Source organism: Balearica regulorum, chromosome 4, assembly GCF_011004875.1.
Source record: "Balearica regulorum gibbericeps isolate bBalReg1 chromosome 4, bBalReg1.pri, whole genome shotgun sequence".
NCBI classification, from domain to species: Eukaryota; Metazoa; Chordata; class Aves; order Gruiformes; family Gruidae; genus Balearica; species Balearica regulorum.
In genome coordinates this window covers 10,821,211-10,842,852 of record NC_046187.1, presented here as the reverse complement: position 1 = coordinate 10,842,852, position 21,642 = coordinate 10,821,211, and the positions used below count along the sequence as shown (strand labels likewise).

General features: G+C 38.6%; 2 long non-coding RNA genes across 3 annotated transcripts in view; both read right to left on the bottom strand.

Annotated features, from left to right (window-relative positions):
• Nucleotides 1-6,386, bottom strand: part of LOC142601662 (uncharacterized) — a 114,402-nt gene extending 108,016 nt beyond the window's left edge. The window contains exons 1-2 of the long non-coding RNA XR_012835204.1: nt 5,116-6,386; nt 302-484 (exon numbers count right to left, since the gene is read on the bottom strand). This is a non-coding gene — a long non-coding RNA (uncharacterized LOC142601662). The remainder of the gene's footprint in view (nt 1-301; nt 485-5,115) is intronic.
• A 594-nt stretch (nt 6,387-6,980) lies between these two features.
• LOC142601661 (uncharacterized) lies at nt 6,981-19,992 on the bottom strand. Of its 2 annotated transcripts, XR_012835203.1 has the most exons (4): nt 19,964-19,992; nt 19,467-19,573; nt 7,861-8,957; nt 6,981-7,050 (listed from the first exon to the last, which is right to left on the bottom strand). It is a non-coding gene; the product is annotated as an uncharacterized LOC142601661 (long non-coding RNA). The 2 variants fall into 2 exon arrangements; XR_012835202.1 differs by lacking the exon at nt 6,981-7,050 and having other exon boundaries at nt 7,304-8,957.
• Between the last annotated feature and the right edge of the window lie 1,650 nt (nt 19,993-21,642).

The following is a 21,642-nucleotide window of genomic DNA, read 5'->3' as shown; positions in this document are numbered from 1 at the left end:
ACATGATAATACATAATTTTCTGTTCAGGGTTGTATTCAGCTTGTAAAATTAACACTTTTACAACACTCAATTCACTAGATATTACTTGTGGTTTGATTAAATATATGTGTAGGTTCACACATGATAAAAGGACAGGAAAATTTTTGTCAAATAAGCGTTGCTCACATTCATCATAAATATTTTGGTTTCCATAAAACTATCATGTGAAAAGGTTTATTATATTTCTTATTCCACCTCTGGTTTATTTATTGGAAGGGTCAAAGAGGGTCAACAAAATTAAAAAAACATGGTTCCATAAACATTTTACTAGGATGGGATTGCTCTCTTTTTACATCTCTTTTGGGGAAGAAGTTGGGAAGGAGATGAGGGAGGCAATGAGAGACCTCTTCCATGGCTCTTTTAGTTTTTCTTTGCCTCTAGTTTCTTTCTATGCAAGTTCGAAGGTCTTCCACTTTGAGTGGAACCACCACCCTTTGCTTAGCTCTTAGTTCAGAAAAGGAAGAAAACAGTAATGAAACTCAAGTAATCTGAAGCAGCATTTTTAAAACAGGGTCACGCAGCTGTATGATGTGCCTGTTAAGTACTACGTGATTACATCAATATTCTTTTACAAATAAACACAAAAGGCAACTGAACAAGTGGGCAAATGGACATCAGAAGATAAAATCAGGAGTAAAAATGTGTCTTTTCATGTAATTTAATCTGAACTATTACCCTCTGCTTTTCTTTGGAAGGGACTTTCATCAGCATTAGAAAATTCAAGGTAGCTAGGCTGTTGATAAAGGAATAGAATAAGCATAATTTCTTAGCTGAAAGAATGCAATTGTGTAGGTTATACCACAAGGCATGAGTAGTCTATTTCATTACAAAACACATCTTTTTACAGTGTTTTTTAATTTGCTAATTTGGAATGAAGCATTTAAGCTTCAACAGCTACTAAAATATTCTTTAGGTAATATTGGACCACACTTTTTTCAAATATTAGGTTCTTTTTCATTGCCATCTTTAAACACTTTTCATAAGCAGGCCCAGTGATAAGCAGTAGGACAATGATAAATTCATATCACTTTGGCAAATAAGAGGAGAAGAAATGTTTGGCTGGGGAATTCCTGAATTCTGTCTATTGCTCTTCTACTCTGACGCTAAACTGGGGTCATGCACAATCCTCTAGTTTCTTAATGTCCAGTCTTTACTTTAAATACGTTATTTCTTATCAGACTCCTCATGCTCAAATTTGCTCTGAAGAAGCAGAAATTGCATTTAGAAAACAGGATTTGCTTTCCTTTCTGTTCTTGGCACTCACTATCTTCATTCAATGTGTAACATCATTTTGACACAATGCAGCAGGTAATACTGTAAAATTGAATGCAATAAAAGCTACCCGGCATACACATATATGAGGAAAACCTCCATCGTTACAAAAATACTGTTCAATTTTCATTGGTTGCAGTTCAATTTCAAACTATTCACCCAACTTCAGTAATCCCTCTCAGATCCCGGCTCCAGAGGTGGCTGCTTACTGCTGAGCATCACACAATCACATCATTTTCTGGCATACCATGTTCAAGTAGCATTTTAGCATAAAATCTGCTACTTTGGCCAAAGAGAAAAGTTTCTATTTTACCACTAAGAATCTCTGGGTCAATGTAGGATACTAGGAAGGCTTGCATGGACAAAATACCCCACCAGAGCACAGCAAGTCTTCTGTCACAGCCAGATTGATTTGAAAATGTACATAAAGCACCCAAGAAACATTCTTTGGAGAAACAGTCTGTTATTTAAAAAAGCTATATAATCTATAAGGAAAATAGACAGAAAAGTGTAAGACACTTCCCTATGCCTCAATCCATCAGAGCCTTTCAGAGCTTTTTCTTTGGTTTTTTGTTTTGTTTTGCTTTGTTTGGGGGGGTGCCTGGGTTTTTTGGGGGGAGGGCAGTTATTTGGACTGCAATGAATGGGCAATGTCTGGGTACATTTCTTTTTTTTGCTTTTTGTTTTGGTTTTGGTTTTGTAAAGTACCTGAAGAAAGATGATTTCTAGTGTTACCTCTATATTGACAGCTCTGTCCCTTTGTATAATTTACTTGTAATAGGACCAGAAGTTAACAGTCACTGTACTACTAAAATTATTTTCGAAAACCATTGTGATAACGTGCAAAAACTTCTCACTTGTGCTAATGTCTATTCATTTATTGCCCCAGGGTCAGCCTCTGAATGCACAGGTGTGTGAAAAAATAAAGCATCATTCCAGGCAGAAAAAATACCTTTTTTTTCCCCCTTTCTTTCTGAATTTTGGCATTTTTTTTATTCTGGAGGAGTCAGAACAGGTTTATGCATGGAGAGATTTACATAATTTGACAAAAATTCAGAAATCATATCAGTTGGCTATAATCTTCATCCTTCAATGAACAAAGTGGCAAAGTGTAATTCAGCTGAAGAGGTGGGATGAGATGGTTTATGCTAGTGCAAGTAAAGGGAATGGAAGAGGAGACCAGAAGATAAACTGCAGCGTAGTTCCAGGGACAAACAACTAGGAGGTGACAATTTGCGAAGAAAAAGAATCACAGCTTTGTGTGTTGGAAAACACTGTAATTAAATCAAATAATGTCTCTGATGTTGTTTTTGTACTGTAGAAAGAAGTTTCCAGCGACCAGCCAGAAGAGTGGTAACAAATTTATCACGTAATGAATTTTGTTATGTGGTGAGGAATAGAAGAAAATGAACAGTGATTGAGCACCAACCTAATGTAGTGTATTTGTCACTCTGTGTGAATTAAAAAGCTAGAGGGACATTGTATAGTATTTGCTGTCTGTGCTTTGATTCATGGTGTTGTTGGCTGTCTTAGAACTATTAATGATAATGTCTAGTGAACTTTTCAATTTGGAAGAGCTAGTTAGGGTATTTTCAACTAGGAGCATCTTTAAAGTAAATTTCTGGAAGGTTCAGTATGTTCAGCATAACCTTGGACCACTAAGACTGATTACTTCGATCAGCATCACATAACAGCAACAATCTTAACATTATTTATGTATACAGCTAGATTTTTATTTTCATAGCTAAAGTCAGTGCCTGCAATGTCACCGGTGATAATGTATTACCATTTTTTATCTATGAAAATGGGAGGAAAACCACATAGACTTAATAGGAAATATTATGGTAATCCCCATATATCAGTTAAGATAACTGTATTTCAGCAGGGCATAAATTGCCACGGGCTTCTGTATTCAGACAACTCTGAGACTTAAAAGCAAATGCAGATATGTGTTTCCCTTTTCCTGGAGTTCATCAACACAGTATAATTGTTGATTCAACCAGTGAAGGGGAAGGAGACATATGTGGGTCACAGGGAGTTCAGAATGACTGAAAGACACCACCGCCAAGCATCGTAAGTAATATTGCCCAAACTGTGTGATGATGGTGGCTGTTGGGTATTAGTCCACTGGTCGTGCAGAAAAATCTATGAGGAAGAAGCTAATGGAGGATTACAATCTCCTATGGACAAAGATTTGGTGGGGGTCATTGTCTTTGCTTTTCACTTTATTAAAATAAAACGTGGAAACTCTATCTACACCCTGAGGCATTATTTCATATCAACAATAAAATACCTGCTTCTTATACCACCTCAGCAATACATAAACATACATACATATGAAATATATCATGATATGTATATTCACTGCTTCAACCATGATGACACCAGGGTTGGAAATACTTTATTTTGATGAGCAAGAATGTCAGAGGAGAAAGGCTGTAACTCAAAGTTCCCAAAGATCGCTTGCCTATATAGAGGAGGGTGAGCCTGACATTGCCACGGTGCAGCACTGGGGCCCTTCAGCCCCGACTGCGGGTTAAGGCCACGCTGGGTTACGCACTGGGCAAATTTCTGAACAAAAAAATGCTTGCTGCCCCAACACATTTATCCTCTAAATACAAGTCAAAGGAAACCACATCAGCCTGGAAAAAATGGCAAAAGCCCAAGGAAGAAATAGATGATGTATAGCCCACAATGCCCAGGAGCTGCTTTGGACCCAACGTCGGGGAAGTGGGGTGGGAGAGCGGCAGTGGCTGGAGGGTTCCTGTGCCGTGGGTGCATGGTCCTAGCACTGTTTTTGGGAGAAGTGTTGGGTGCAAGAGCAGCCGGGCAGCTTCATCAGGCTGCCGCAATTTTTTTCCTTGTAATTTTATGCCTCTCGTGCGTTCTCCCCATCTTCCTGACAAATCCTCCTGTTTTGTACACGCCCACCTGAAGGAAGGAGCTAACCACCCCTGCGCTCGGACTCGGCTGAGCAGAGCGCATGTGGGATGGGGCAGGAGATGGGGTTGCCATGGAAACCCATCACTCTGCTTCTAGTCTCTGTCTAAGCTTTGATACCAGATTGAAGAGCAGCCTGGTCTAACTTTTATCAACTGGCAATGACTGCGAGTGTTCAGCCATGATATTCTCACTCTTTACCCTTTTGAATATTTGCTTTGCTTTTCTAGAAACTCTAAAAACCTTCACTCATAAAGAAAAAACAAAGTAATGTGAAAAAATCCAATTTTAAGTTTAAAGCTTTGTAAGGCCTAAGCCTGTTCTTATGAAAGCAAATTGTAGGATTTTTCTATTGTTGTTTTGGGGTTGTTGGGGTTTTTTTTTTTTGCTAAGTAGCAAGCTGATATACAAGAGAGTTAAAAAGACTTCAGGGTATTTTATTTATCAGCCATTACTTGCTTCATTTAATAATACAGCCTAACTAGTGTAACATATAAAGAAAGAATCAGAGGTCTCAGAGTTGTTCCACACTAATCTCCCTTTTGTTAATGTTTCACGATCAGCTTTAGGTCATATGAGGCCCCTCTCGAAAGCCAGCTTAGATTGCTCGCAGAAGAAAAAAATGACAGGGGAGGAGAGGAAGAGGGGTCAAAGCCTATTGTGAAAGCCATCACAAAATATGCAATTTTCTTTTGCTAAATATTATACCATTGACATAAAGAATATATCCTTGACATATGAATGACGTTTTACGTCTGTACGTATGAACATATGTAACCATGTTAGACTATATATGACATGTTATAGATGAATACATGTACAAAAATAGTAAACTTATTAAAAAGACAAAATATTTTGATTACCTGTTTGAAATTGATTTACAACCAACTTCCTTGAAGCACAGGGGGCTTTGCATCTGTTTCTGAGAGTCCACTCCTGAGTATCTGTTCCTTTCTTCTCACTGCCTGGCTTTTGTTCTTTCACCTTGTCTTTTGGGTGGGCTTGAAGAGAGCCATTTGTTTAGTGTGGTTCATATTTCAAGTACTGTCAAGCATGAGTGAATAACACTTGGCTGATTTCACAGGTTTCAGTTTTACAGCCGTAATGTTTAAGTCATTTGTTGACTCCATATGTTTGTGCCCAAATAGTAATCCGAGATATCTTATACACAGCACACGCATTTGTTGGACTGCACAGAAAAGAGATGACAGCAGTAGTAGCAAACTGAATTACATAGAGAAGAAGAAATAGTATTTTATTCAAAAAAATTTTTCTTAAGAATTAAGGCAGGCATCATCAACAAATTATAAGTGGTGCTGAATTAACTTGTGTCTTCTTCCAGGCAATCACTGTGGTACCTGAGACAGTTAACGCAGGCAAAAGGAGAGTTGGTCTGACTGGCTTCTTTATGAAGCAAACTCAACAGAGCTGATTTGCAGGCTCCTCTTTACACTGAAGTTTGTGCATCATCTAAGAGGTGATACTGAGATTCAGGTAAGAACACACGATACATTTTAACATTATTCATAACAATTAAAACAAGAAACCAATTATTTTATATACCAGCTTTCATGTGCAGAGCCTGTGTGAAACCACTGATAACACATGCTTTCAGGCATCTCTCTGTATGTTTATGTGTGACTTCCATTATATCCATTCTCAAGAAGTATATCACTCTCTGATGCAGAGCAGTACACTTTCTTTTCTAGATATTCCACTAAGTTAACAAGTCACCTCTCCAGTTCAGATTGCTCCAGATACAGAGTGGACTGACAGCTCTGGCCGGATAACAATATTTCAGAGTATTCTGGAAAGGCCGTAGTGACTGTCCATGCATGGGAAATGCTGCCACCGCTGATGCTTCCCTGCTGGCGGTCCCCACACCCTATTCCACGAGCAACTGGTAGTCGGCAAAGCACTTGCAGCTGGTAGGAGGAGAGCTGGTGGCAGAAGTGGCACCCGCTCTTTGCCTGATTTCCAGCTGAGAGAAGCAGAACAGATGGCTGGGAATGGAGACAGGGTGAAGAGCAAACATCCACAGAGTAATGAACAATCTCCTCGGACTAAATGTGCACATCTATCCAGCAGATCAGAATTCCAGCTTCATATTGGTCTTCTAGATACAACTGCAAAAATAAACAATTTAAAAATAGATGAAAAACCATTCACCACAAATCAGGAAAAAAAAGAAAATCAACCATTTCCTTTCTATTTCCATGCAAGTGATGGTTTTAATTACAAGAGGATTATTCTGTGATTGAAAATAGGTGGGGGGATGCAAAAGACAACGGTTCACATGACTATGAATAGGAAGAGAAGTGCCGCCTCCTGCTACGTTTATCATCCCACGCCTTCTGCTGTGCAAGGAACATAGAACAGATGACTTGAGTACCACTCCACAGGTCTTCCTTTCAAAGGGATATTCCCCTATATGAGCTGACCCCCAAGTAAAATAGCCTAATTTAGCTGCAGCTGTCACCTTCTTCTGCATATCATGTTTCTCTGAACTTTAAGCTGGACTGTGTTATTTTCCACATTTGCACCCCAACCCCCAGCTCCCCACTACCTCCACTCTACAGGTTTGCTCATCAATGATAAGTTTTCCAAAATTTTCCATCAGATATTATTTTACAGGATCCACCAAATATCTACTTTCTCTGTTCCTTTTGTCATAACAAGCTTGGTTTTCTATGAAAAAAAGAAGTTGCACTGATCTGCACGAGTAGACCGTGGTGGTTTCTCCGTCCACCTGCAGAGCTGTGCAGATCTTCGCCATCGTTCTTTCGGCTGTATGGGAGCTGAAGAGCATCAGTGTTACAATGTGCTATTGTACAGATAATACTTTGGCTACAAAAGAGGTACAGCCGCATTTAGACAGTACTGCACCGATGCTAAGCTGTCTTTCACAAACTAGAAACCCAACATTCTTGCAGGAACTTCAATTAACCATGTTCTGTCAGGTCTCAAGTATATTTGTTGAACTCATCAGCACTGTTACTACTGACTCTTCTTGGAGTCAGTTGAATGTATATAGTCTTTAATTACGTCTGTCAGTGAGCCTGTATAACTGTGATCTCAGGATTCTTTGAATATTTATTATTAGCAGGTCAAAAAGGGGTATCAACATATAGAAGGTGGAGAAAATAAAGCCTCAGTCCCACATCCTGAGCTGGAAAAGTCGCTTGTGCAATATTTAGCGTTCTTTCCTGGAGAATTTCATGAAACATAGTAAGATGCAACAGTCTGTCCTGCGGACGGGGAATCAACGGAGGGAAATCTGAAACAATTTGACCTTCCACCTTCTTTGTGGGAAACCTCACCACAGCAGCGGTCGTAGCTGATGACAGACAGCCCTTGGAGTCAGCACTGAGATCATTCTGGGGTCTTTACCAGCATTCATTTGTGAACTCTTTTTAAAAACCCCACATATTGGATGGGGAGAAGATGGAGAACAGTAAATGCAAAACACAGATTTGACCTGGTATGCTTGTTTCTGGAGAGATTTCTCTTCGTAAAAAGAATTTGCAGCAACAATATATTTGGGACCAGGTAGCTGCAACAGCAGTACAAGAATGTAAGCATGGTCAGTGCTTTCTAGACATAGTTACACAATTCCATCATATGTCCAGTCTCCAGCCTTTTACCTAATGTTAAGAGAAACATGACTTTTCAAGCTTATTAGATAAAACATCAAACTGCACCGAGATTTAAAAAGTTTCATATTTTCTTTTCTTCCTTAGGGTATGCTGAAAAGACAAGCACACAAACCTGAGATTTTAATCTCCAAGTGGTTATCCTGATAACTAATAAATCTAACCTTTCCAAGCAGACGTATGAAGTTAAGGGGACTAATTGATCATGTTGGCACAAAGGTGTTGTTCATTCTGCAAAGGCCAAGTTAATCCACATTGATGTGATTCAAATTAACCTTAATCAGCTACTAGGCTGACTGTGATTTCATTACTGGATATGCTACAATTAGACATCTCCTGTCTTTAAATGCCCCTCAGCTTTATTGCAGTGATTTTTTTTTTTTAATAATAAACACCCATTTACACATCAGATGCTATTAGTGTAATTGGCTTTAAGATTGACTTTTTTTGTGTAGTCACTTTTTGGTTCTGTTTATTCTGAAAAGGTCAAGTAATACAGATTGATGTGATCTAAATTAACCTCAAACAGTTACTTCTCTTCTCAGAATGATATGCTGTCATGGTGGGGAAGGATCAGACAGTTGCTTTCTCCTTCCTTTTTTTTTTTTCCCCTCCAGATGCATAAATCATACGTATTTCATTCCTGGAGGCAGGTGCAAAACACTTACAACCCTATAAATTACCTTCATAATAGAATTCAAAACCAGTTGACTATTCATCAGAAAACTTTATTTTATCCTCATTGAAGCAATGTGGGTATGCCACGTGCTGTACAAAAGATACACTTTTCAAAACCGAGTTTTACTTTGCAACTAAAACCTGATCTGAAGCCCACTTTTGCAAACCTTTCTTCCCTTGGATTTCATACCTCGAGCAGACAGCATGAACACAATATTCAACTGCACATTCATGGGCAGTGTGCTTGATTGTGGCACTGAACAAGTGAAGCAGGTTCCCTCATTTTATTTGGTTTCTTGAGGAAAATAAGTGTAATTTCCTTACCTCTCTTCTTCAATTATCTCAAGCTAAGAGTAATGCCTCTTAACATCGCCCTGATAAAATGGAAAGGTACGATGAGTGAAATGGTCGAAGAGGGCCATAAGAATCACGAGACAAAAAAAGACACCTTTTCTTCTGAGGGAGGGAATTAGATGAGGAAGGTGAGGGCAGCAATAACAACTTAAAACCAGCTTTTTCCCCTGTCTGCTCTCTAAAGAAATTTAGCTTCCCCCAAAGCAGGAGGCAACAAGGAGCCATCTCAAAAACCCCTGACCGTGCTGCGGGAAAGATGCTGTCCCCTTATGGAGGTGTAACTCTGGGCACCCCATGCTGTCCTGCTCCCCTGGGCCCCCTTCGAGCCCAGCGGTGGGAAACTGTCCCGAGAGGGGCTCGGGGTGAAACACTGGTGAAGGCAAGGAGGGCCAGCAAGCCAGGCAAACTGTCCTCCTGCCCCAGGTACCAGCAGGTCTCCTCACAGCTCTGCACTCAGGCAACCTAATCTGGACACAGGTATACGGAAATACAACTCGATGCAGGGAATAGCCACAACTGTCACATTGTTTATTGATCAGAATGTTTAATTTTGCATCTATTTGAAGGCTGCGCTGTAATCAATAATTAATTTGCCAGTTGTGGTTATTTTACATGTCCAGTCACCTTTCTACATGCAAAATAACCAAAACAAGTGTATTATTTATTGATTTAACCCTGAACCCGGACCTGAAGAATGGAGCGCAGTGTGCTAACTTTGGCAGTATTTGCATGACTTCAGAGCTATTTTCCCCTCTGACGACATCTCATGTATCAGGTCTGCCTCTTATTTGATTCTGTTCTGTTGAAATCCTCAAATTTGAACCTCAGCTCTGAACAGTAGGCAAGGAGAGCGCTCGGTGCCAGAAACAAATAAAAGGAGTATTTTTTTCATGTTGCCAAATCCTCTAAAACACACCAGCACAAGTGCAAAGAGACACAGTTACACAGACAGAAGACCAAGTGGTTCTGCTTGTAAAGACATCTTCTTAAAAAGTAAAAAAATGCTTATCGGATCTCTACCACTGTGGAAAATCCAGGCTCTTTCTCTGAATAATGCAACACCTTAAATAAAGAATTGAAAGGAGCTGCAGTTACTCTGGGAGATTTCCCTAAATCTTGCAGCTTGTGGGGCTGGAAAAGGAGAGCAGAGGCAGCTGTATCTTTGTAGTGTTCACACAGCGTTAGGGTTGCTCCCTTAATAAATTTTGAAGGATAAAAATACTGATAAGCACCTAATAATTCTTTGGAAAGTTTCCGAGTAACTAGTTCTGAACATTATTTAGAATGCATTTCATGCTTAAATTTTGATACACAGTGAGGGTCTCCCTTTTCTGCCTCCTATTTGTTACTGTATTTCTTCAAGTGTGCAAAATCTGTTGGGTTTTATTGATTTTTTTCCCCCTGTTGCTCAGTATGAAATAGAAAGGGCGTGAGAGAGGTAACTGGTGAACCCATCTACTCTACATCTAGGGAAAAACCTATTTTTCTTGGGACATCAGTTATTTTGAGGCTCACCATATAAGCAATATTAGAGATGAAGTAAAGCTGCCTACCCACAAAGAAATCAATTGCTTTAGCGACCAAATGCGTATAATATACTTTACTTAAAATTGACATAATACTTGTAATATAAACACTGAGACTAATTATGAAAACAATCATAGTCAAAGCCAATTACACTGTGGGTTAGGAAGTACTAGCAGTACAACTGCTATTTATGGTGACAGAAATAATATCATGAGTATATATGAAAGACTATATACAGATGGTGAAAAAGATTATGCTTGGCATAACTCAGAGAGACAAATTAAAACGAATGTGTGTAAACAAATTGGAGGAAGTAGTATTACATCACTAAAAATGAGACTGACCTGCTCTTTCACTTACTGCCAAACATCTGACGTGACTGTATGAAAAAACTGAAGTAGCTTTATGTACGTATGTGTAAGTGGGTATGAGTGTCTGTGTGTAACTGTAATACAACTGCCATGTTTTTCAGTTTGGATGAAAATAGTATAAAATACTGTCAGGCTCTTGGCTTATATGCCTTCGGGCCTTCTGGAAAATATGAAATATTAGCACTCATACAGAGTAAATTGCTTCAAAGTGGTTTTAATAGAGTTCAGTGTGTGTTTAGCAAAAACTGAACCTTCTTCTTTGCTACACGTGAATGACCAGAAATATGCAGACTCACACCAAATAGATATATGGCTTCATATTCATTAGGGCGTTATCAAGTCTGATTATCGCATTTAGGAATTTTATTGTGTCTACTTATGTTCTTATCCCCTGTTATGAACTGAGATTAATTCAACACCATCAATTTATAGGCAACAAGATGTGCAGAGTCAGATATCATGCTAATGCTCACTTCTGTCTGTCATCCTAGATTGTCATTTACAGATGTTTACTTTTACAAGAGCATAAAACGATCCCAAAGTAGCTTGTTAATGCAAAGCGATACAATATACTGTGGCACTCATTATTCTGGTTCCCTAAATAAGTTACAGTAAAACTTAAATGAGCATGTTAATGATCGTTGTCAGTGGTTTGCTGCTGTTATTTTTTTGTTTTATGACGGTGTATCTGTATCTATCAAAATCAGCCCTAAACAGTCTATAGTATTTTCCTAGCTGTCCTCTGGCAGCTTTTTCACCCTACCATCTTGCCCAGCAGTGTTTTGAAAAAGCCAAGTACAAGAAAGGTTTTAGTTTCACTTTAAAATATCCAATTTAGTGTGTTAGGTGAAAGAAAACCTTGAAGGCAGCCAAGCTACCTTGTGAACACAACAATTATGCTGGAGATGAAACCTGGTGCTTCTCTTTGAAGACAAGCTACCTGCTAAGTGCTCTTGACCATGGGTGTTCAAAACTCAGCAGAAAGAATGGTTTATCTCCCTTCCTGGTCATTTTCTACTCTGCAAGCTCCTGGAATGCTTTTGAATAATGTTTCATATTTAAACCTAAATTAGAAACAGGGATCAGCCTTTGTAAAGACTCTAAACCAGACTTTCGAAACAAAAAATTGACAAAAATTCATCTTCTGTTCAAGCATCAAAATCACTGGCAGATTTCACAAGAACCTCTTCCAGAAACCTGTCCTATGAGACCTAGCCCATTATTGCGAGCTGCACAGGAGAAAAGGAAGGTGAATTACCATCACTTTCGGCTAAAAGAAATCTATTTCTCCTCTCTAGTTTTGTCTTTGGATTATCACCATCCTTCTTTAGAAGTTCAGGGTGGAAGGGGTTTTAGATTTGTGTACTGTTGAAGCATTTAAATAAGATCAGCTTAATGACTGCTTCTTGTGTCTTCCTATAACTAAAGGGACATTGGAACATTTTCAACTATTTGCTATTAAATGACCGTAACAAGTGTCATCAATCAGGAGGACGGTTGTGACTAGTTAGGAAAATATGAAATTCTTTAGTAATAGGTAGAACACTTCTTATCCTGTGAACTACTCTAACATAAGTATTTTTGAGTATTCCTGGACTAATGCAGAAAGAACATTTTCAGGACTATAGAGAAAAAGAATTAATAAAGCATTCGGCAAAGATTGTTTTAAGAAAAAAAATCCGTCATGCACAGACATTATCTGTTATATGGCTCCAAAGCCAGAACTACTTCAAAAGCTCTAAGGCTGGAAAAATTGAATCCATAGATATGGTAAGTGAATGACGTTGCATGAATAGCATATATCAGCGTAATAAAAATGTTGCCATCTGCTGTAAGAGTGGATAAGAATCACTGTCATAAAAAAGTAAATATTTTTGAACCAACGGTGCCAGGGAAAGTAACAGACAAATGTCATGAAGAAAACGGCAAGTGATCTATTTGATCCCCTTGTGTTAATATCTAACAGTCCTCAGAAAACTGGGGACATTCCAGAGGTTGAGAGTTACCAACATATGAAAATCATTATGGATTAGAGATTACAAGTGTAAGTGCTGCCCCTCAGCTTGGGTTCCAAGAAGGTAGATAGCGTCATTCTTTTGTCTTTGATGGGATTATGGATCTGAGTAGTAAACTGGTGTAATATACAGGGATTTTTCAAAGGCGTTTGATTTAGTGTTTACAAAGTGGTTTACAGAAAAGGTTAGCCCCATATGTAATTAATAATAATCAAGGATTTAAGAAATTTATAGAATAGATTAAAAGGATCAACTGATATCATTACCAGCATATCTACAAATATCTGAGGTCGTCTTTAGTGACATCACTACTGAATGAACTTCTCAGCCAACATTATTTTCTGTCATGATCTTTGAGATATAAAATCCTTCTTATTAAAGCCTGAGAAAAACCTTGACAGGGTATGAGCCTTGCAGAAGGATGGCTTAAGAGAACTAATGGTTCCTTATGATCCTAACTTTTATGAACTTTAGAAACAACTAGTTTGAATAAGGTCTCTGAATTTGATATTTGGAAAGAAAATTATTTTTTTTCCCCCTTCCCTAAAAAAACACTAGACATCTGCCACTGATTCCCTGATATTAAAAGGTCATTATACCATAGGCAGCAGGAACTGACAGAGACCTCCAGAAATCTTTGGCACTCGCTAATTTGAATCTGAAAAAAAAAACCTGAGAACTTGCCAGAACAGTCCTTTCCAAATAACAGGCTGGAAATATGAGAAAACGACCATCTGAAATAGGCAGGTTTGTTTATTGGCTTTTTAGTGAAGAAATTTCAAACTTCTATAACCAAAGATTACCATAACTTCATGAAGGGGCTGACTGAATTGGTTTTGTTCAGTCAACCGTCAGTCATTAGTAATGGCAAGAAGGCTTATTATACATTTTGTTCACCCCTGAGACAAGCTAAATCCAACAATGTCACTTTTAACTTTAGGAAAGGAGATGAAGCATCTTAAAGCCTCACACCCTATAAGTCATACTAGATATAAACTCTCAGAAGGGTCTTGATGACATTTGTCTTCCCTATTGCATGTCCTTGGGCACACTGTCCAATTTAAAATTTAAGCCTATTGCAAAAGAAGCTTTCAAGATTTAGATCACGATTTTTTACATATACAAAATAAATGTATGTTATGCATTTTATATCTGCATATATATATATATTTGCATATACATATATATATATACACACACAGAGCAAAATATATGGGACAGTTCTAATAGAAAGACTATGGCCAACTTGTTCCACTGTAGCCACTCTTGATTTCCTGTAATCAAAATATCATCATATAGCCAGATTCTGCATTTTAAGCAGAACAAGCAAGTAAAGAAAATACCAGGTATTTGATAATGTATTTGATTAAATATATGTGCAGATTCTCAGTTGTGAAAAATTTCCAGAAGATATCTCTATGTCTCTAGGAATGGCTGTTAAAACATTATTTTAACCTTTCAGTAAAAATTGCCTAAAGATGCCGCTCAAATTGCAAGCCTGACCACTATTAACTTGTCCATTCGCTCAATAAGAAACCCTCATATACTTAGAGGACCTGTGTCACTAAGTTCAGAGAAACTGTACATCAAATATACAGTAGTTCTCTGGCTATGTCTTCAACAAATCTTCCTTTCTGATGGAGGACTCCCTTTCTCCCTTCTTCTTTCCCTGTCTCATAATTTTGGATGCACGTGCTTAAATTCCATCTACTCCCATCTAAATTTATTTAAGTAGCCAAAGCCTCTATTAACTCTGGTCCTTAATCTTTACCAATTTCAGAACACATTGTCTCTTCTCTGGCTATCATAACAATTTCACGTGCCAAAGAGATTGAATTAAATATCATTCTGCCAAGACATAAATATTCTTCTTTACTATAGATATATTAATGCATTAAATAACTCATAAAGATTTTAACTGATATTTTAATCTAAGTAAATAAGCACTGTTTATATTTTATTAGTTGATACTAAGTTTGACTAGCATTGTATTATTTTAACTACCCCTTGCAGAGATGATTCATTACATTTGTTGCCCTATTATTATTTCTGTATGTCTGCATTCATTTATTAACAGTAGATCTAAATAAGCCCAGTAGGATAGGGATTAGGGAAAGAGGAATGAGAGGGAGTGGGCAAAGTAGTATCTCTTTTCTTAAAATTTTCTATGCACTCTTACTTTTTTTCTTAAAACATTACTTAAAAAAAAAAAAAAAAAACAAACAAAAAAAAACCACCAAACCCAAACCTTTAAGCTAATTTTTTTAGTGTTACAATGAAAATGTTAAGTATTTCTACTTCATTCAGCAGGAGTATAGGTTGAATACTTGACACAAATAAAAGCCATATAACATGGCCTTAAATGATTTAGCAATGACTGTGATTGTGAGTAAAGATGAATGAAGTATGAGTTACAGTGTTTCTGCAGAAAATCTGCCCTGTAAAGCAGTGTATAATTAAGAATTAAGACAGTGCTTCCTCTTATTCCCTTTTATTTTAGGTCATTGTCCAAAAAGCTAACAGGTTCTCCATATATCAACACTCTTTAATGGATTCTTCCTCTCCCTAATGAGAATCACTCATCTGATGGGGAAAAAGCACGCTGTGAGAGATGCCATTTCTTTCTTGCCTCTTTTTGCATCAAATAATGGTATCTATATAATTGTTCAGCAGTTTTATAAAGGGGCTTGCTGGGTGCTGAAAACTGTACCAAAGAATTATCCCCGTGCACGCATCCTATTTTCACCCCCCCCTCTATAACTCAGCTCCGAGATGCTGTTAGAGCCTAGGTGAAGGGTTAGAGGGCTCCCTGGGCCACCCCAGCATGGTGTGTTTGCTTTCATGGTCTTAGTGCTTTGGTGCGACAAATGCAAGTTGCAGATAGCCCTGTGTAAAAATCCTCTCTTCTGCTTAAAATGAGAGCATAAACCCAAAAGACAAGTGAGCCCTGACTACAGAATCTCTTCACGAGGCAAATTCCCAAACAAGAATGAAAATTAATCAAAGTTCTGATGGCACCTAATAACACTGCAGTCATTGAGAATGATTTTTATTGTCCCTAATGAGCATTTTATAGATACTCATATTTGAGCAGTGCCTGAATCTTTCAAAATAAGAACCAGTGTTTTCCCTGGAGAAGAGGCATGTTGCTGAATGCAATCTGTCAGCACGTCGGGGCTTCTCAGGCTCCTACACTGTAGTAACAGATGATCAAATCCTCTTCCATGTTTCATGAATTGAGGGTGTAAATCAGTTTAGCCATTAAATAAGTCAACATTCCTCTTATCTATCAGTTACTTTGATTTTATAGATAAAGGTATAACTTCTATTGCAAGTAATTAAAAAGGAATAATTTATTTCACAATGTAGTTTCTATCACAGTCTGCTTCAAGCCTAAAATGAGGGCAACCACTAACTGTAATTTTTGCTTTTCTAACCTATTCTCTCAAAAGAGGAATGTGATTTCACTTTGATTTTTCATTCCCATAACAAGAATTGTGAAGTATTAAATATATGTAAATATAGCTAGTCCTGAAAAAAATTAATAGTCTAGGAACCTGGCCCTCTCCCTTTACTACCATGGAAATACTAAATTGCAGATAGCCTTCTCCCTTGTCTGTTTTAACACTGAAGAATCTAAAGATGCTCACTTGGAGTTCCTTCAAAATACTGTTCATTTTATTAAAAAGGATATTTCTACTGAATGACAAAGATTAAAAAGAGAATTGAGCGCACTTCATCCTAGCAACACTAATGCTAATCTCCTAATCTTCATCTTTTTCTCACTTTAAATCTATTTCCCTTTCTATAAACCATTTATTGTCTGATCATTGTTCTTGTCTTTGAGTACCATTTTAAATTACATAAATATAGCACGCTATTTATCCATAACATTTCTGTGAATTTCTTTTGCTAGTCAATCATCAAACAGGAGTTTAGAGTAGAGCTTTGTCTTCACCGGTACACCCTCGCTCAATGTTCCCAGGCGATTCTAGATAAGAATCATACAGACATATTTTAAGATACTCAGATCTGAGCATGTGTTTCATTTATGCCTTGTAATAATTCTTGCTGCCTTCAAAAAAGTTTAACACCAAAAAAAATACTATATTCCTGTATGATGCAACAGCATTATATCCGTGTAAGGTGATACATTTTAAAGCACCTGGGTTTGTACCTACGTTTGTTGAACCTTCTGGTTATGATTCTGGGCAGACACTGCAGACAGTGATGCAGTTCCTGCTGCTCTTTGCTGTGGAATTAAGCTACTGAGCTTTGTGCTACTCTTTGGCTGGCCTAATCACCATTTTACCCATCCTGTAGTAAATCACCATTTTGCCCTCTTTAAAAATGTCCCGACAAATGCGTTGACACCTAATTTACTACAAGTTATTATTTGAACTGCGGAAGTGTATAGGAAAGACAGGTCATCCCCTAAGTGTTAAGCCAGTTGTCAGGATGCTGTAAGGATGTGTGAGCACCCGCCGAGCCGAGCCAGCTTGGCGGGAGGAACAGCAGCTTCCAGCAGAGTACAGGGCTGCGTACGGGCAGCTCCCGCACGATCAATTAGATACCCGCCGTGAGAAAGAGTTCAATTGATAAACTAGCAGCTTTTTCTTCCTTACATTTTTAATCTCTGCCACGCATGCTCAATTTCTTAAGTATACTGTGTGGCAGAGGGGTTATCCATATACTTCACGCAAGCAAGGCTTGTGAGACTGCAGTTTTTAGCCAAAAAAAAATTTAAAAAAAGGACACAAAAAAGGAAGACCTCTGGTACATGACAGTATACTTTTGAGTGAAAATACTGTTCTGCATTTTTATAAGCAAGGTAAAAATACAACTAGCCTCCACTTGAAAGCGTAAGCGTGGAAAAGCAGGCTACAACTTTCTCAGATCTCACGGCGTGTATCCCTCCTGAGAAATGATCACCAGGGAGGATATTCTAGGATTTGGGAACTCTAGTATGGAGACCTAACCTTTCTAATTGTTGGGGTATTTTCATTTTGTGAGGGAAGAGTTTCAGGAAAAAAGTATTAGATCTTGAAATCAGCTGCTTAATACATGCCAGAAAACTTGGAATAAAACACTACTGAGGAATAGTAGAAAAGATTTTTCCTTGTTCTCTGCAGAATGGATTTGTTTCCAAAAGAGAAACACCTGTGTCACACTCCTAAAAATTATACACAATTTTTCACCTCGCTGGGCCTGCACTTTCCGATGCTCACTAATTGGTACTTAGGAGAATGCTATTGTGCTTTCTGCCTGCCTTCTATGCGCAGGCAGTTGGAGTTTAAAATAAATCCTGTTAAGTTCCAGGAGTGGATGATTACTTTCTCATTTTTGGTTCTAAATATGCTGGTTGTCGCTCAATTTATTCTGTCCTTTATCCTTTCTGTTTTCGATGTCTTTCCACTTACTTTCCTCCCACCTCCTAGTGGGAATTTCCACTCGCTGGCTGGAATTCAGCAGAAATAATAAACCTGAGTAAAGATCTCCAGCAAAAGATCTTTGCCTAAGTGCATGATTGCGGATGCTGGAGCCATGCCCAGACAAAACCCGGCCCGTGCTGATCTGTCCCTCCCCGTTAGAAGAGAGCCATTAGTCATGTCAGTGGCAGGGTTTGCCCCCCCCCGACACCTCCCCGGCAAGATCCTGCAGCTCTTGAGAAAAGGCAAGGTTCAAGAGTGGGACCAGAGAGCGGTGGCTTGTCCTTTCCTGTTCCCAGTAGTAATTCCATGGCAAAACAGCGATGACAAAGGTCTCCCCCCACGCTGCGGTTGTCTGTTTCAGTTAAAATTGCCAGAGTCAGGCATCAGGCAAGGCAGGGTGTGTGGGGAGGGGTTAAAGATTATATAGTGATTCCGTTCAGGTGCTGATGCACAGAAATGTGTCTGGAGACAAACATGATTTATTGGCCTGAGTTAATATGATGCACTATCCGTCTGATGCCATAAACATGCACAAATCTTCTGTTGTCCTTAGGTATGAAAGGGGATGGTCAGCTCCTAACGATCCTACTTTCAATCTATATGAGTTCCAAAAATGCTGTTTTCTTTAGGCCTGCTTAAATTATTACATGGTCACCTTTTAAATGTGTGGTTTAACCTTTAAGACTTACTCCGACAGCAGCTATGTCGGTTTCATCCAAGATTATATTTGATAGAACCAGCGGAATGACCTCTTTCAGATGTTAAAACTAAAGTTCACATGTTTTCGCAAGGAGCATGATAGGGCTCCTTAAGGGATGTGGTGGATGCAGATCTCTGGAAAGCAGGTAAGAGGCAATCAGGAGGTAGAAAAGAGGTACAGCACAGTATAAACTACATACTGAATGCAATGCAGATCCTTGAGGGGGGGAAGAAAAGATTCAGAACAAAGCAGAATGCAACTGAATAACGCATCGTAACTCATCCTGATTCCTTGTACTTGTAGCTGACTTGAAGAAGTCTCTCTTAACCTGTAACAACTCACTTATATGTAAGCAACTAAAAATACAGATACCAGACTAAATGCACTTCAAATGCACTATGACTATAGGTGGTGTAAATTCCAACTGCCCCTGCTAAGGGCAGCAGCAGTTTATAGGTGTACAACTGGAAAACACATCACAGACCTTATAACCAACGTAGCTGGGAAGCTGCTTTGTGGAAAAGTGCTCGTGTTGTTCCAGAGTTGTTCTTCCCAAGCATCTCACTCCTGGTGTTATCTGGCTGAAGGAGCCTGTACAGGGAAGGAAGAACAAGAAATGCAGCTGTGAGTGTTCACTGTCCTGGGAAGGCAAGAAGAATAAGGCTGCTTCTCCTCCCTATCTCAGCTGCCATTTGCATATACAAGCTCGAGTGTCTGGGCTATGGTCAGCAAAGCAAAACAAAAGAAAGCTCTCTTTGAGAATGTGAGGAATCCAAATTCACAGAATATCTGAAATTAATTTCAATCACAGGGTTAGGTTTGCAGATGTTCTAGTTTGAGGTGGATTATTTTAGCTTAGCAAAATAGGCTTGCCCTTAGTACTATCTTTCTTTCATATTACAAAGGCAGCCGCTTGAAGGGCAGAAGGAAAGAAGAGCCGTTAGAAGTTATTTACATAGTGAAAAAGAGAACAGATACAACATAAGAAGGAATGTGCACCACACTGAGTCCTCAAAATGCATTCTTTGAAATTGCAGCTCTGTCTGGTTATATCATCTTGGCAGCTGAAGTAATACTCTCTGCAATTATCCATATTAGGAAAACTGTAAAAATTAGAAATGGCTCTGTTTATAGCTTCATTTTTCTACGCTTAGTGGTCTACAGCCACAGCTTGATTGGCCACCGTATTTCAAAGATCACTCCAGACATTCTGATCATGGAGATTCCAAAAAGCTTTATCAGCACTCAGCTATTGAGAGTTGTCGTGTTTAAATACAAACATGATTATCAGTTCTCTGGACAACCTTTTATGGGTATTAAGAGTGTTTTTAAGAAACCCTCGGTAGCAGTTTTTTTACCATGTTATGATTTCATAGACTGGAGAGTGGATATGAAGGGAATGAGCTGCTGTTAGTATTAGTGTAAAACATCTTTTAAGGGAAATAATTTCATTTAAATAGTGTATTTAAAATTTTAGGATGTATGTAAACCTTCCTACCTTGAAATATAATGTGTGTCTTTCATGCCCTCTGGTTCTGTCAAGTAAACGTAAAATGAAACTCTTCACACAGTGAATATATCCACTGTTACGTATCTATACTGATGTGGTTGATATAAATACAGATTTATACTTGATTATGTTGTTTGATTACTAGGTTAGATGCATCAGGCAATTGTGGTGTAAGAAGCAGGGGGTGGAAGAAATGAGGATAAGCAGTATTACCAATGTGTTTCACTCATTGAAAACACAAAGTAACATAAAGCAGCTGTAACATATGATTACCTAAAGCAAGCCAGGAAGGCAATGTGTCTGTAATGTGAGCTGAAGATAAAATTGTGACAAAGATTTGAAGTCATCTTTATCAGTATGGCTGCTCTTTAGGCGATTCACTGATCCGCCTTCTGAAGAGAAGGTTTGAGAGCCACTAAGCACATCCATCCCTGAAGCCCTGAGTTTAGCACTTAAATGAGTGAAAACAATGATTACTGTTTATGTATGTTTTACTGACACACGTCACCTCCGGATACATATAGACTATGATCAGTCCACTACCTATTGCAAGTTGAGAGAGAACGTAATCCTCAAACGCTCCTTCCTCTTGTATGGTGTCCTTGCTAAGAGCTCTTCTACCAGTTACGTGCGGGGGGATGCGTACGTGTTCAAAGTTATTATTTGTTGGTGGTGGTTTTTGCCCCTGAGGGCAAATGGTGAGAAATCACGATCCATCTTAAGAGTTGTAGAAATGCAGATCTGCCATTATGGCAGCATGGAACCGATGCAACTCCCAGAACAACCATTCGCGAACTGGGCAAGGACCGTTTTGTTTTGGTAGGAACAGAGGACAGGAAAACTTTTGACTGTTTTGTAAAAATCCACCTGAAGTCTTTTTCTAGACTCTTTCTATGCACATGAGCATACAGCAATCATAAAGCCAGACTCAGGAATATACTTGTGCCTCAGAAGAAGACATGAGCCTGGATTTCATACCATGTTATTTAAAATTCCTTGCTTCTTAAGGGAGACTGCTAACCTACCATGCACATGCTGGATGAGGAAGAGTAGCCAAATTCACCCTCAAACCAATGCAGTTCCAAATGGATTCACTGATGTTTGAATGAAACACTGATGTTTCCTCAAGCGGAATTTACCTGGATGCAGT